This window comes from Plectrocnemia conspersa, unplaced genomic scaffold, assembly GCF_051122295.1.
Source record: "Plectrocnemia conspersa isolate PC_06_02 unplaced genomic scaffold, ASM5112229v1 ptg000004l, whole genome shotgun sequence".
Lineage (NCBI taxonomy): Eukaryota > Metazoa > Arthropoda > Insecta > Trichoptera > Polycentropodidae > Plectrocnemia > Plectrocnemia conspersa.
The window spans coordinates 5,918,241-5,934,874 of NW_028277168.1; the positions used below are offsets into that span (position 1 = coordinate 5,918,241).

The following is a 16,634-nucleotide window of genomic DNA, read 5'->3' on the forward strand; positions in this document are numbered from 1 at the left end:
AATCCATGAATAAAATATTAGGACGAAATATGGAGATCTGACACGGAGATGTGCGGCGTAAGCCTAAAGATATATTGTACTGATTTTGTATTATACATGTGCCATACACATTGTTTACATAATGTATTCCGAGAGTGTATATGATCGTTTAACATTGTTAAAAGATATAATATATATTACATACATATATTATTCGAAAAGATAATATTGTTGCAAGATCATATTGAAATTTAATTATCACGTGTTTTTCTTATGCAGAGCAAATTTAAAAATACATCCCTTTATAAAAATTGTTTTAAATCATAGCATTACTATTCTGAAATGTCTCAATCGCATAATTTAATATTTAACGCAAAAATATAACGCCCACACACAAACGAGAATCGAGTCTTTCGTTCAGATTTTTCAATTTATTCAAATTGTATTGCTTCTTCTTCTTACGTTTCTATCCAGGTTATAAAAAGTAATGGGGTCGTTACAAATAAGGCACCTTTCGTAAAACGAATGCCGGATGGCAAAGTTCCCCGGTCCGATCGCGTTTAATTTGAACATTTTTTAGGCGCTTTAAGTTACAGGTTACACGATACTTTTGTTTGTACATTGTATAACCGTACCATTTTTTAATTTTAATCACGAAAACTTTTATGATTTTCGTTGCGAGCAATGGGTACGAGAAACTCAATTTCGCTGCGCACAAACGAAACTTTACAATCTCACTAATAACGGTGTCCGCTTCGAAAGCTTCAAGAGTTAAAATAAATACAAATATAACATCCCATAAATACATAGCTATGTTCAATATTTTAGGCGTCTCTTGTCTTGTATTGTCTGTTTTTACTGTGATTCGATGCCTTTGAAATATGGTGTTACAGATTGTCTTAAAATATTCATCAAAATGATATTTATTTATTATTTGCGGCAATAATTGTTAATCAATAACGATCCTACTAGACAATAAAAGATAAAACAAAGCAAATTATATCAGAAAAAAATATGTATGTTAACATTGCAGAATATTCTCTAAACAAAATGAATTTCAAATGGGGAAGAACTTATAGATAAAATTAGAAGCGCTATAAAAATTTGCTAATAAGTGGTCGATTAATATAGTATTTTTTAATATTATTATTAATCCAATGTATATATTATTGCAAAATGCAAAATCGTCATAACTTTTATTAAAATTTAAGTCTAAGTGTTGAATAATTTGTCCCAAACAAAAAAAAATCAATTAAGCACTTTGCGAAAAAATCATATTAATAGACATATAATACTCCATAGCTGAAGTCTCTGCCAAGTGAATCGATTGAATCATTCTGTTCACTCACAATTATATTTAATCATAAAAACGGTTTTAACCGTACAAGTAAAAATGTGTTTCTTGTTAAAATGGGACACCACCGTGAAAACCTTTTAACAGCTCAAGTCACAAAGATCACATCGCAGAAGCCGCCGCTTCTCTTTTCGCACCCACTAGTCCAGCTCGACGGAATCCAGAGATTAACCAGCATCATAAACGCCTGGAGCCTACGGCCGTATTCACGGATGGATTGACATCTTTCAATCATTGCCAACATAATTTATTTATTAACAAAAATAACACAAAATTCAGAAAATTTACAATTTTGGTAAGTATGATATAAATTTAGATACTCCTAGCTCGTAATAAATTAAGAATTGGTAAATCAATACAAAATTTCAACATATGCAACAGTTCGAAGAGCAAAAATAATTAGGTTAAGCACAGCTCTCAAAAAAATACCCTAAATAACTAAACTCCGATGCTCCTGACCTTTCTTATTTATATGTATAGTAAAGGCAAGAGATATACAAATAAAAACGAACTCTGAAAGCTAAGAGTCACGGAAGAGCACATTTTTAATACATTACAAGCCCATTCTCGTGCTTCATCACGTTTGCCCCATTTGGGGATGAAATCGGGCAAAATGAGGGGATCGAACGAAGCACTGTGTTATTGTCTATCTGCAAATAAACATTACGTGACTCTATGCTCCGGATCAAGCGCTTCTGGAGTCTGTGTTCTGGAGACGCCATTTGTGATTTATGTCTTACGACAGTTTGTCGGACGATTCGTCATAATTTGCGGTCAAAGACGCCGGGAGTGGTAAAACTTTTCAATTAAAAGTTTGCGAATTGTGGGAAAATCAGAGCGAGGAATGAGTCGCTTGTCTAGGCATGTACTACTTTAGCGACCATATTTTCTATATACATTAATTGACTCATAATATCAAAATAAACAAATCAAAATATTTATATATATGTAAGTATTCATAATCTTGACTTAATAAATGCAAGATACTAATTTACCTATCCGCATATCTTATCAAAGGATATTTTTAAGCCGACCGAATATTCGATTTTGGAATCAAAAAATTAAGTTTATTTTGTACGATGTTTGAAACTTTTTATGTTTGTCTTGGCTAGGAAAAGACAATAGATTAATCTGCCAGTTAACGGTATATAGGTAATGATTTAAAACAATATGGTAACGATATCCTATGTTAACAGAAGCTCCTTTTTTGTTTAAAAAAAACAGGATTTCCACTGCTGACATTCTATTTTAGTCCATACCCTTTATTGCCAGCTGCGGTTAAGTAATAGCAAGTACCGCTTTGTTTAGTTCATCTGTACAAATCTATGTAAGTAAACAAGCAAACATACTTGGAGAAAGTGTGTAAAAAAATATTATTATTTTTAATTAAGCATATGAGATTTTAATTAATAAGTTACTATATAAAGTAAATTTATTATTGACACGCCTGTTATTGTATATAATATATTTATATACACATTGATTATTTTACATTCTCAGCGAAAAAAATCTGTTTAAAAATAGTAAATAACTTAAATCAACAAGCAAGGCAAAATTCAAAGAAATTAAGATTGATGCTAGTCGATTAATTGCCAATTATTAGCATTCTCAGTATTCTAGTCAGTCGTTAAAATAATTATATTAGTAGCTCCAAAGTGATACAACTATTTTTTTTTGAGTTGGCTATATACTATTTCAAAATGGCAATATATTCCACATATCGTAGTATGCAATAGACACGTATATAGGTATATATAGAGCTTAGACTTAGAGACGATACGATGTCGTTGGCACCCCATTCGCATTTTTATGTTCTGCAATACCATACCAGTCTACGAGTAACACGCTAGACTGCTCCTAGAATGGGGGATGGAAACCTTACAAAGCTGCTCGAGACAAGTGGCTGGTTCTATTCACCAACACGAACTTTACCTACAACATGACACTACGACCATTAGCGAATACGTATCGCATGTATTGTATATACCTTGGTACATGCATGCGGATGTAGGCACAGGCAATGTAAAATTTGAGAGTTAATGCTAAAACTATACACATATAATAATTTCGTGATCACCTACTAGTGTTTAGATAGATCGTCCATGCATTATTAATATTTATTTTAATTTATTAAACAGATATTTTACTTTTTTAACTGTATGACAATACAAATTCATATATAATTTACATATATGGAAATTGGTTCATATTAATTCAGTTTTAATATATAATACATAAATAGTTTAAATATTGTGGTGAATTTATTTTGTGTTTCCGTAATTTGATATTTCTCTCATCGCTTTCCATCCGGAATGTTATTACTCTCTTTGTTTTTCCTAAGTCAACCTCATAAAAAATGTAGAAGCTATCCATTATGAGACTGTACACTCCTGCGTGTTCGTTATGGAAACGTTTTACTTCAATTCCAAATGCTTTTGTTAGGTCTCCTTACATAACCACTCGTTTGTGAAAGCGAAGTGTAGAGGAATTTTCAGCAAATATCGATCCAATCGCAGTCGATAAAGAATAGCAAATATTTGCTTTGTAGATTTTGGCGCCGCTTTTAGGACATGGGTACACAAGAAATGCAAACATATATGTACAAACAAACACAATCGAGTCCATTCTCAGGGCTTGCAACTGACGGGGGTGGTTTTGTAACACCTTCACAAAAGAGGAATAAACTTGTATACGGCTAGGCCAAAAAAGCGATATTTATAACGTTTAATGGAACCAAAAAATATATATATTAGAAATAAAAATACAGCAGTGACTGTATATTTTTTATAATGGAAATGGATTTTTATCTACTATAAAAGATCACCAATCAAACATAATAAAAATGGCAAATTAAATGATTAATGCATCTACTAAAATGTCGACAAATAGCTTTTTTGTAAAATCTGTTTTATGATACTTTATATAAAAAGCTTCTCTACGTTCATTGTTCTCGCGAATCTCGTGAGATAAAAGTGGCAAAAAATCGACAATTTTGCTGGTAATTTTTTCGGCGTCAAATATCGACCAAATTCATGAAAATGTTAAACAGAAGTATAATAGTAACTAGATCGACGATGTTGCGTATAATATTTTATAAAAAAATGTTATAACATTATTATTATATATTTTATCTAGAAAAGGAAAATCCGTCTACTACGGCGTAGTCACACTGACGCGTTTATACGGTGTCATTCGGCTAAGTGAATAATGCTATATGTGTCACTAAAGACGGGTAAAAATGTCAGTATAAACACCACGGAAATAAAGCCGAGGAGGTGAAATGACAGGAGACAATGTGTTATGTATTATACATACATATATTTACTACATTTATGAATAATTTTATGGTATTCAATATTGCTTTATAATTCATCCATATTTTACTTAATCCCTAATTAGCCATTGATTCTGTTTGTAATTAAAAATACTTCAAAAAATAAACAGTGAAACACGTCGAACAAATTAACTTGAAAAAAACGTACGCTAAACAATTTCCGCTTAATTCCGCGCAAAGTACGTGCCGAAACATTTCATTTTTATCGGCTAAAAGTTGCAATGCGAAAAAGGGTTGACGAGATTCTGAGTACAATTTTCGAAACAGCATCCGCACAAAAGGGATCCGCGAAACGCCCGCATAAACCGAGAGAAGGTTTAAACCGGTGATCCCCTTCCAAATCTAGGGTCCAATAAACCACTTACTCGCATGGAGCCAAAAATACACACACAGTTAAATTGCGTAAGAGGATAAAAAAAACTTCATAGCATTGCCCCCTTCCATTGATTTTTTTTATTTCAAAGTCGTAAACACATCCTTAACTGGTAAGGGTGGAGCTAGCTCGAAGAATTGTGGGGCCCGGTACAGTCTCTGTGTTCTGTGTATATTTATAATGTGAGCTTGTAGCTGGCTATATTTAATCTTTTAAAAACTGCAAAGCTAATACTCCTATAGATTTATTTCTATACGAGTATTTAGAACACTGGTTCTGAAACTTACTCCTGTTTCAAGCCTAAATTGTTGATGAGCTATCATTTTGAGATCCTCTACTATTTATTAATTACATAACACGTCTTGAGAATCTTTCACGAAAAAATCAGCGTTTTTATGATACAACACTTATCCTTGGCACAATATTTTAACTATTCTGTGATTCAATTACCGAGACTATGGAGTCTACATGGCTTCGTGTTAGAAAAAAATTTTTGATGCTAATAGCATGGCAATGTAGAAAACTATAATATCATCACTTTTAAAATATATTTTTCACTAAAGCTATAATCCAGATTTAGTATATATAATATAAAACAATACAATTTTTGCAGGGTCATTAAATCAGAATTTCTTAAAATAATAAATTGGTTATTATTAAGTTATTCATGGTTTATATATGTTTTAGTGCATTCAGGGTTAAGAACCACACTAGACGATCCCATCGCGAATATGCCGCCCCCAAGCAAGTGCCGCACGGGGCGGCCCGCCCCCTCCACCCCACTATAGATACGCTACTGATTACAATGCTTAATCAGTGTTTTAACTGAATAGGCGTACCTGATGAGTGGAATGAAACTTTTTTGCTTTTACTCTATGCAACTACATATTTTGAGAATATGCTACAAAATGTCTGTCGCGATTGCAATGAGCGTCGGTAAGTGTCAGCAATTCGTTTTGGTCCACACATTAAATTGTGCAGGGCCAAACGGGTTAAACGTTTAATAGAGGACACTTGACCGAGTGACCGGTCGGGCAACTGACCGGTAGTGACATATGACACTGTCACAACTCGGACGCGACAATCGCCGGTATCCATCCGTCTCGCGATATCAAAGTGTCATCGCTTGAGCCATGTTTCACTCGCATTTATTACACCATAATATATTATGGTATGTCTACAATATAATGGACATAAAAAGAGCCTGGAAATAATTTTATATAGTATAGTATTTTCATATTTTAATGGCGTATAATTAAAACATATAGCACATCTGAGAATTTGTCTGCAATGTTTATTGTTCAATATTACGTCATATATCAAAGATATTTCGTATGATTAACTATTGATTTAAGTGTCAACAGAAGAACCATAATGAGGGCTAAGCAATCTGAATCATAGAAGAAGAATAAATCCTTATTATTTTTGGAACAGCGCAAAACCATTATCTGTGAGTTTTTATTATTTAAATTTTAGATTATTTTTCCAATATTAAGTAATGTTTTTTTATCAAAAATAATACGTCATGATTAATTGTAAATATATGTTTGTCACTAGTATCTCTATCCATCGACAGAAGAACCAAAATTAAGGCTTAGCAATCTGAATCATGAAAGAAGAATCAAGCTTAATTGTCAATGGATCAGTTCATGTACAGTAAATTCAAACAATAAGGTCTATCTTAATTGTGAACGTAAAATTCATGACTTCTTTACTTCTGTTTTTTAGTTTTGATTGAATTTGAAAAAGCAAAAGAGGACATAAACATAATCATAAATAAACAGCAAAATTTTTTTTAGGATCTATAATCGAATTTTGAAATATTTATATCTACAGCGGAAAAATATCTGAAGGCATTTCCGAATGAGTCACAGAAATATTCTCTCACAAACAATCTGAATATGTCTGCAATAATATCCCTTCTTTATAAATCGCATTATCACATTACCAAAACTCCGCTGACCATCATTAATATGATTATAAATCACAGCATCCGTACCGGCCGGCCCAGACAATGGACTCTTCCAGGACCGCATCCTCATAAACAAAATTGAATACGGCTAAGCCAATTTCCTTTATGTGACGTCGCGGCAGGCACAGCAGCCAAAATCTGCGACGAATCGAGTCAAACGTAGCAAATCTCTCGTTACTGTATTTTCGCATCGCTGACTGATGGGGTTGTTAGAAGCGACGGGGCAAATTGCGCTTATAAAATACTTAGCAGATTTGTGACGAAATGACGACAAAGGAGCGTGACGTAACTGCGAGGTACCTAAATTGCGCCCGCCGGGAAAATTCTCTCGAAGCCTCCTTTTCGTTGCGCGAAAATAGCTGTTTCAGCCTGCGAGAGAGGATTTTATATATCGTTTGAAATAACATCGCTTTGTCGAATTTCGTAATTTTCACTCGTAACAATGGCGAATATCCAATGTATGTTTTTGCGATTTCAATTTAGAAACACAAATGTTTTAAAATTCATAAAATAATACAGTGATTATAAACATAATAAACGCCATGCTAAAATAAACAATGGTATAGCGTTAAAATATACATAAACCTTTGATATTTGATATAGTTTCAGAAGCTCCTTGAGATCGTATACGATGTTATAATAATGTAAAATTATAATTTTATATTTATGAACATACCTATGTTATTCTTGGGTTAACTCCATAAAACACCAGGGTAAAATTAGTATATATGCATATATGTACATATATAACTAACCGCAAAGAACATCTTGGAATGATAAAAAATAATTAAATGAGATACATAGAGAAGATTTAGTGCTTTAACTTTAAATTAAATTCAAGATGTTATGATGCCAAACTGTACACGCAAAGATATGTCAACTTTACCTTTGAAAGCATATATACATCCGAGGGCAAAGTAACATCCATACAAATCCAGAAGCTCTCGCGAAAGTTAGAATTCTCGCATCTAGTTGATGAATATAGTTTTTCGCAGTAATGCATATTCAAATGCGAAAAAGCTCCGCGGATGCAGCCATGCAAAATTAAAAGCTCGTTCGATGCCCATAACATACACATATGTACATACGATGTGAAAATTTAATGAAAATTAAGGTCGGCCCTGCCTGAGGCTAGGGGCTTTCCGGGTATCCCGCGGGAATCCCGCAATATAACTTTGCTCGACCGGAGCTTCCGAACGGCGATAAACACGCGAGAAAGCTCGTATAAATTTATGAAAACGTCATTTTTAAAACTACATTCGACAGGTCAGCATACATATAATTCACGATATGCATATCTAAAATGGTATTAAATAACAACAATATATAATAAAACGGGTTTTGTATCACATTTATAATTAGAGAATATTAAGTTTCTACTCGCATTAAAAAAAGTCGTTTGTTGGGCAAAAAAAAGTAATTTGGTTACTGGATATCAGGTTTAATATTTACTCAGTTTTATATTAGCTAAATTATTAAATCCACATATCAATTGCAGTAAAATCTTAAATTCATAAAAATACCATACTCTAAAATTTAATGTTTTGAATTAAGATTTTCATGTTTTCTTTATGCTTTAAAAGAAAAAATATATAATAATGACTAGAACAAATTAAAAATATTTATTAATATACTCTTTTAGTATAATAGCATAGTTATGGGGGGGGATTTTATTTTTGAAACTCGCACAAACTCAAACAATTGAGAGAAACAAGACAATATAGTGTAAGGGCCCATACGCACTGTCGGCTAGCCGCCGGCGACTAGGGACCGCCGGTTCAAAAACGCAGGTAGCTAGACTAGGCGGCTAAGCTGAGCGACTCGAGGTCGGGTAGTACATTCGCGAAGAAATTGCAATATTAATTTTAAAGAGAAAAAAATATTATTTTAATTTCAATATAATATTGAATTTCCCCGTATGAAACGCTTTTTGTTTCCCAAATGCAATTATAAATGTATCTGTATTATGTTAATAAAATTAATTTAAATCGAGAAGCAAGAAATAATATAATATAATTATACATATTATTTCACAATATTTTTTTTTTCGTTATCAATTTTCATATAAAATTATTGTAAACGATTCGGGATTCAATTTCTACGATGAGCTTTTCTGTGTCGAAGCCATTTTGTGTGAATGATGTATAAGTCGCCTCGAAAGTCGCTCCTCGTGCGAATGCACTCATCTAAACCCATGCTTTTATAGGTTGCCGCGACAGGCAAGTCGCCTGTGCATCACCCCTGCACAGGATCGCGCCTGACGCTCCGGCGACTCGGCGCCTGCGTGCGTATGCACCCATTTAAAACTATATAAAGTACAGTCGCCGGGCGGCTAGTCGCCGGCGGCTAGCCGACAGTGCGTATGGGCCCTAAAAGATGGGACCACACAAACGACTAGAAAAAAGGGTCGCATAAATAACATGCAAGGATTCTTCGGTGCGTTGACAGAATATTTCTTTGTTGCGAAACGGTCACCAGAAACAATTACCGGAAGACAAAAAGCACCGTAAAGGCCACAATATCACCGTTGTATAAATCAACTTTGAAGATGTCCATAAAGGAAATGTAACTCTCTTACCATGACTGGCTGGATGATCACATGATTGTGATTTGTCAGCAAGCTTTACAGCCCTGAATATTTAAGGCTGGTCTCCAATTAGGAGGGAGCAGACACCGACAGATACTCGAAGATACTAGCAGACACTACCCGCCCGCGGACAACATACTGTCATGAACGCTCACATCCTGAGAGGGACTCCACCATACAACCTCCGTAATACTATCGCTGCCACACCAATCAGAACTCTAAGAATCTTCCACTGATATCATCCCTACGCCAGCTTTTCCACCACTGTTCGGAAAAAAAACATATCGCTAATAAATATAAACTCGCAATATATGTAATATAAATTAACTAAAATTCTTACTAGTCTTAAGAAAGAGAATAAGACATTATTGTAAAGTTTTTTATTTAGAACATAGCTACATATGATTTAAATAAACCTCTTAAGCAAGATAAATAAAATAAAATAAAAATCTAATAATCGTCTTTATTTAGTTTAATATTTATTTAAGCAAAACTGAGCTCAACATATTTATTATAAAATATTTTATATGATACAAAATTATATTTTATCAAATCAAAATTATTCCAACTAATTATTCCATAAATGTGCATAAATATAAGCAATATATATATATTACATGTCTAACGAAAATACGCATCACTTTCGTCGGAACGATAATACAAAACGTAAAATAAGGGGTCGCCCAACAAAGGGACGGTTATAATTCATGCTTTGTAATTTACCATGAAATCAATTATTCACTAGTCTATAACATTCTATTGAACTTCCCCGAATCTACAACAACAACAAAATCAAGTTCCAAAATGCAAATTATTATACATATAGACGGCAGCGTCTACGACACATCAACTTGTCAAAATCAAATATTGACATTTCCCATTCACGGTCACATGGTTCGAGATCGAATATCCACAGATCGGATGACGGGCGAACTTTCGAAATGAGCCGATCTTTCCGGTCATATCCGAGGCGTAATTCACTGGTATACAAATCGGTGATACGTGCCGGGATTTCAGACTGCATAATATCGCGAGGCAAAGTTGACATCTGGGATACATTAGGTGTGCAACCGCGAGTGCATAATTCATAGTTCAAAACCCCATTTGGGTACATTAACAAATACCGTCGGTTTCTATGAATACCTGATTAGTTGCGAACTACGTGGACTCTTGAAAAAGTTTCAGAACTTTTGAAATATCAAGAATATGTAACATTGTACGATTTATGACTTTGGTTAGACCCGTATGCGAATCTGAAGAATTGAAATAGAATTATTGGAATCAGCAAATGTAACATAAGCAAACGTTCTGTTCGATTTGCCGCCGGACTATTAAATGTCAAAGTATACACAGTATTAGTTGAAATTCGGGAAATGTGCTTTCTGGGCAAAGATGAAAACGAAACGCATGATAATATGAGGAATGCAAGAATACATTTATAAAATATAACGAGGAAATACTGAAGCAAAAAAAAGCATGATAGACTTTCTAAGTTGCGTTTAAGACTATAAAAAACTCTTTTTATTTTTACTTCCCTTAATTATAAAACAAAATTAAGGTTAATGTGCTTTAATGGTGCACCTTCCATGTCGAAAGCTTTAGTGCTACAGCAAAGGTAAAATCCTTAGTGTTAGTATTACAATCGTCATGCATCAAAAACAACTTTCCCTAATAGAAAAATCAGTGATATTTACTAATGTTTAATGTCTCGAGTTTTGAAATACACTCAAAATTTTTTACTCTTAATGTAACACAAATTACTTCAGTGACAAAAATGACAACTTACTACAAAATATCATGGAGGTGTGACAACAAAAAGTTTATTTACTTATACAGACGAAGAATTATTATGTGTATGGAAACGTTCTTACTATCATTTTATATGAGCTTAATTAACATGGACGAAAGCTAATGACTTCCATTTATATGAATATTTTATAAGTCTAAGAATAATACGCGATCGAAGCTACTACACACTCCATTCACGAGCTTGATTAAAAATTTATACCGGCAGATGCTGCTGTGGTCTAGGACGGAGACGTGATAAATGAACAACATACCCAACTATCGGTATTGAGAAACAGAGAGGAGGAAAAAGCGTATTTTTTACGAAACGGAGGTGTTTTACGGCCGTATGTATTCATAGAGGCGTTTTGCTCGGATTCCATTTTTTTATGACAGCGCACTTATTTTCTAAACCCGCGCGAATGGGTCATTCCGAAGGTTGCCGAAAAGTAAAAACCGAATACGTGCGAATGGAAGCAGCAAAAGAAGATGGCATCGAAGTGAGATATAATACGCATCATATGCGTATAATACATAAAATATATAATTCTTTACAATCGAAAGCATTCATTTTTTACAAAAAAAAATTGTAGAAATCAGATTCTAAAAGTGGCCAGGATTATTATTCTTACAAAATACACATATCATGAGTAACATGGTTTTGAAAAAGCACTGTACGTAATTTTGATAATTGTATGCCAATTAATTATCAATGGCCATCTTTATCCTTTGAACTTTAGATCTCAAAAAAATTCGGACAAAATTATTAGTAATATTTATTGAAATTTACTTTTTTAGGCAAGTAGTATTTTATCTCTGTCACATTATTCAAGACAAAAAAACTGATATCGAAAAGTAAAGATTAATTATGAAGATTGTCGTTTGATTATTGAAACTCGCGTAATCACTGTGACCAAAGTGATTATTTAACGATAGTGTAATTACACAAAAGCTCTCGTTTCGTCTTTCGTTACGACCTGAAATAAAGGGTTCCCTCATAAATAACATGCAAGGATTCTGTTACACAATTCTTCAACCTTGGAGATAACAATCAAGCAAATGGCACTTTTTAAAGGCGTATACTTATTTCGTTTTTCTAAGTAGCGAGTGCAGCGATTGGTTGGATGATCGCTGCATGATTGTGATTGGTGAAAAAGCTTTGCAGCCTTGAATACCTAATGGCAGTCACAAGCAATCCTTTGGCAGACTCTGGCAAACACCCTAAGAGACTAGCAGACGCCCGCCCGCTCACGGACAACATACTGTCATGGACGCTCGCAACATAGAGGGCTCAACCTTCGCTGTACACTCGCTGCCACATCCCTACGCCAGCTTCTCCACCACTGTTCAGAAAATACATCTCGCCCATCATAGTCTGTCAAAATATGTAATATAATCTAATCAAATTCTCACTAGTCTCCACTTGCGTCTTACTGGCTGCAAAGTCAAACCCCTTAGGGTTACTAAATCTAAAAGTGTCAGTTTTTAGGTGTGGGTTTGTTCAGAAATCTAATTTTTATGTGGAAAATTCGGTTCCTCTCGAGAATTTCGAGAAGAACTACCAATATACTGTAATATTATTCATAATTTACATGCTTAAATATTTGCGTAAAATTATTGCAAAAATATGTTTAATATAAAAAGGTATCAACTACAATGTACTATATTAGAAACCATGATATATACATATGTATATTACATATTTTTTATTTCTCAGGAATTCTTAATAAAATCAAGAAATCAGAATGCCTAGATGGAAGTAATATAATACAGAAAGGATTGAAAGAGTGTTGGAACTAATAAGCGCATATAAGAAATTTAAAGGAAAAATCGCTTAATGATCGAATATGTGTATAACAATGTCAATAATCATCTAAATCTGTTACGTAATAAACGGTTACCAAGAAAATAACAGGCGTGATACTTCTATGGCGTTGTAAGTCAATCTCAAAATAAAATTATTTATGGACCATAATTTTAAATGAGTGTTTGGCACTTAACGTCTCTCTTATTTATAGTATTAAATTAAAATCAGAGCTCTACGCATTACTCATATTTATATTAAATTTACGCTCGAATACTTTTTTATGTAAAGTGTTTCAATAAAATAATTTAATACAAAAAATATGTTCTTATAAATTCGCAGAACCAGTAGGAGTATATTCACAAGCAATTTCGTATTCTAAAAATATCACAAAAGCTCGCTAAGACCGCAGCAGGTTGAAGGATGAATATTTATGAAACACATCACACTTGCGTATGTCACTTTCGCAGACTTGCACAATGGGGAACAGGGTGTGTGTGAGAGCAAACCCACCCCAAGCAGAGGGCAGAAACAACGCATCTGTCCGCAACCAATAAAGGGCGAATTAATTACCAGCGCCGTCACCGGCAGCGGAACGAGCCCTCCGTACAGTCGCAATTGTAAAATCGTAATAATATAACCTATTGTCGGCCAAGATGCGAAGGGTGCCGGAAACAACCCCCGAATAAATAATCGCGCAAATCGTCGGGGTGAGTCCCGCCCCTTATTAAAACCGCGGTTCGCCTTTACGATCGAACTTTTATCGCGCTCTTAACGACCGACCGGAACTTGGACTAAAAAGATCAATAAAAACGTTCGAGCGCTTCTTATACTTATCCAGTATCCGAGATGAAGAAAAGTCAATTGTTGTGAAAAGAAAGTTAGTTTTATGCGAGGTTATCGAAGCAGAAGTGACAACCTGTCCGATGTCGTAATCTACGATTATCTTAATGAAAATATATAATACAATTTTGAAAACTATAATTATATATTTAGGTATGTAATATATCAATTTCGGTCATGAAAACGAGGAGCAACATTGATATGCCAACACAAGTTATATTATACAAACAGGTGAGATAAAGTGTTTTGAACTCGAAAAGCTAAGCCGATTTGAGTCCTGAATCCTGGACGGGGATAACAATAAACAAAGCCGATAGAAGCCTTTGTGAAGCACGTACGTTTATTTCAAAACATTTTATTGTATTTTTATAACAAAGAGTTTGGTTTTAAAGTTGATTTATTGAAAGAAATTATTGGTATATAATAACTAGCATCATACCGATTGAAAAATCAACGGTGAGTATATAACAAATTTATTTTTGTTTTAATAAACAATTTGGATAATAGCCAATTAATATAATTAATAATATTGCGTAATATAAATAATGATTACAAACAATAGCAATTTTTGGAGTACAAAATAGGTTATTACACTTTATATCAAATATAAGAATTATATACTGCTAATAAATCATCTTATTATTTTCGTTATTAGTTTATTCATGATTTTACTGACAAAGTATAGTTTGTTGACATGATTAAATTCATAATATTTTAAAAACGACATCGCTAAGTTTGATAACCATCGACCAACAAACTATATTATTCTTTCACGATGCACGAGAGCGCAGTACAGAAATACGTCATTACTTATAGCACGTGTCGAGCCCTCCCCTCCGAGACGTTTATTATAGTACAAGGAGGGTTAAGTCCAAAATACTCGAGACGGCCTAAAAAAATACTAGTACGTGACTGGGGTACAATACGTATGCACAATGCGGACATGTTCATTTGTTAATAATAACGACGTCAAACGACGATGATGGCAACACAACGGCAAAAAATAAATATGTGTATGCAATATGAGAGAGGGGTGGCGAACAATATCCGGAGTGACGTGCCGGGGCAATCGAGCGATGGGTTTGTCTTTTTTTATACGAGCGACATCCGTTTTATTCGCCCAGTGCGGCCCTGCACAATGACAAAAATAATCGCGCGCGCAATGCACGGGCATGTTCGTTGACGGATGCGTGCGTCACGGTGCTTCTGTCGCATCACGCACGTGTGAAGAGTGCCTCTCAAAGTTAATAAACTAATTACAATTAGTAGTTAATTATGAGCGACGGTGCTGGTGACATTGAGCAGAATTTGTAATCGAGTTTATGAATGAATTGCATTAAAAGCAAAATATATACTAAAAACATTTTTGCTACACAACTAAACGCAAAACATAGTTTGAGAAACAGTAAGAAAAGAAAACATGTTAAAGGCCGATGACTCAAATATGCGTCATTCAATATTAGTAAAGATCGTATCTTTACTTGAAATAACTGTAAAATTTTTAAGATTACATTTTTTAGTACATAATAAATAATTTATAATAACAAAATAATGGTAATGATAATCGAATTTCACTTAAAATAAAATGATTTTTTAATAAAAAAAAACATTTATTTTCTGAAAGTTAAAGTTGGAAAATATTAACCAAATATAATATAAATCTGTAATTATTAACTTATTTGGCGTCCATTGCAAAAAATCTTAAATATAGGTTGATCACAAATTTAATTTTTTCATCACTTGAATTTCAAGCGGCCTGTGAATATTTTAACATATTTTTAATATTATATTGATTCACAAAATTGTTATTAGTCGTTTATTTTTGAGTAGTTAAAGTTTTAAATTACGAATATCGCATTTATGCGTTTCCCGATGCTAAAAAGTTAATTCTCTTAGATTGACAATCAGTAGCAATAAAAGTTTTACATGCGTTTCATCATATGATACATACAACGTATCCGATTGCAAAGAAGAAAAAAGCACAACTAAGATCTCTACAGTGTTAATAATGGAAGTAATAATTATTAAAATCAATATAATGGCTAGTAATATTTCAAAGATATTGTTTTTTATTTGTAAAAATATTGTTTAATGTAAAAATGCTGCGAGTCTCATTAATTTATTAGTGAGATGAATTTTTAAGTAAGGATTATTTATATTTTCGGAATTAGAGGTCAGCTAAATGTCAGCATAATATTATTAACATTTGATAAAACGGTAATATTATTACCTAAATGTCATAATGATAACGTGAATAAAATACGCAGGATAAAATTACATATGGAAAGAATTACATGAAAAACTTATAGGTGATAAAATTACACATGCTATGAATGTTACATTAGAGAAATATCACAATTTCCAGTAACATGTTAAACCCTTTCAGTGCATACAAAATATCAAAAGAGGAACTAAAATACCATACTTTTTCCATAAATGTATTATATTGGTGATACAAAGTGATTTTAATTTTTTTTAAACGTTTATAATATAAAAACTAAATTACTATTTTATATTGGTATAAAACACTTTTAATTTTGTGTTTTGTATTTAAATTTATTTTATTTACCCGTAAAAAAGAAACTTGTATCAATATTTTGTAT

At 33.2% G+C, this 16,634-nt stretch overlaps 1 protein-coding gene across 7 annotated transcripts in view; it reads right to left on the reverse strand.

The window, feature by feature from the left end:
* CadN (neural cadherin) overlaps positions 1 to 16,634 on the reverse strand; it is a 487,595-nt gene that overhangs the window by 389,520 nt on the left and 81,441 nt on the right. The gene's annotated exons all lie outside the window — the stretch shown is intronic.